At 38.5% G+C, this 1,016-nt stretch overlaps 1 protein-coding gene across 2 annotated transcripts in view; it reads right to left on the bottom strand.

The window, feature by feature from the left end:
• LOC106869615 (uncharacterized) overlaps positions 1 to 1,016 on the bottom strand; it is a 35,770-nt gene that overhangs the window by 10,595 nt on the left and 24,159 nt on the right. The window contains exon 2 of one of the 2 annotated variants that reach the window (XR_008266056.1): positions 8 to 118. The exons of the other annotated variant lie outside the window; for it this stretch is intronic. The gene's annotated coding sequence lies outside the window, so the exon portion shown is untranslated. The remainder of the gene's footprint in view (positions 1 to 7; positions 119 to 1,016) is intronic. 2 annotated transcript variants of the gene reach the window in all.

Here is a 1,016-nt window from a genome sequence, read left to right as displayed (position 1 = left end):
ATATAACCTGAGCATTGGTCTTCGACTGTATTGGCACATTTCCAAATAAACATGCACATCTTGTAAACAAATATCTCGATTTCCTTTCTTTCGACTTGGTTTTTATCCAGGTGGTTCACTTCCATTTCATTGGCATCCAGTTATGAAATAGAAAAGATAGTTTTTTTAAGTGCTATAGTCCTCGTCTTTTTCTTAATATATTCGGTTATACATCTCCAGAATACATTGCAGACAATATTTCTAATACAGTTCTATATTTAAGAGATGAGGAATTATTTACATCATTTACATTATCTACATTTGACGGATATTTGTCCTCATCTTGTTTGTTGTTAACACAACGTTTCGGCTGATATACCCTCCAGCCTTCATCAGGTGTCTTTGGGAAACCAAACAAATGGCTGCGATATGTTGATGACACCTTCATACTCTGGCCCCACCAGCAAGATGTCCAAGTGCTGTTAGATCATGTGAACTCAATAAAACCGTTCATACAATTCACAATGGAAAAGGAAAAAGACAATCAGATAGCATTCCTGGACGTATTAATAACACGGACCAAGTATGGATTTAGGACATCTGTATATTGCAGGCCGACCTTCACTGGACGATACCTCAACTTCAATTCCCACCATCCGTACAGTGTAAAGAGGGGGATTACTCAGTACCTAAAACGCCATGCAAAGAATATAAGTAGCGATCGTGATACACACCACGAAGAAATGATCAAGCTCAATAACGATCTGTTAAGCAACAACTACCCCAAAAGTATACTATCCACTCCAATTATGAAGAAGAGAGAGGATGAAACCAATAAACTATCCACAGTCTGTCTACCCTATGTGAAAGGCCTCTCCGAAAAGATACAAAAGATATGCGACCCATATGACATCAGGACAGTATTCAAGAGCAATACAACACTTTGCAAATATCTCCTTCGGGTAAAATCATCAATAGAAGAGAATATGGCCAAAAACTGCGTGTACTCCATCCCATGCAGCTGTGGTAGGTTATAC

The sequence above is a fragment of the Octopus bimaculoides genome, chromosome 18 (genome assembly GCF_001194135.2).
Source record: "Octopus bimaculoides isolate UCB-OBI-ISO-001 chromosome 18, ASM119413v2, whole genome shotgun sequence".
NCBI lineage: Eukaryota > Metazoa > Mollusca > Cephalopoda > Octopoda > Octopodidae > Octopus > Octopus bimaculoides.
This window is presented reverse-complemented; position numbering and strand designations above follow the sequence as displayed.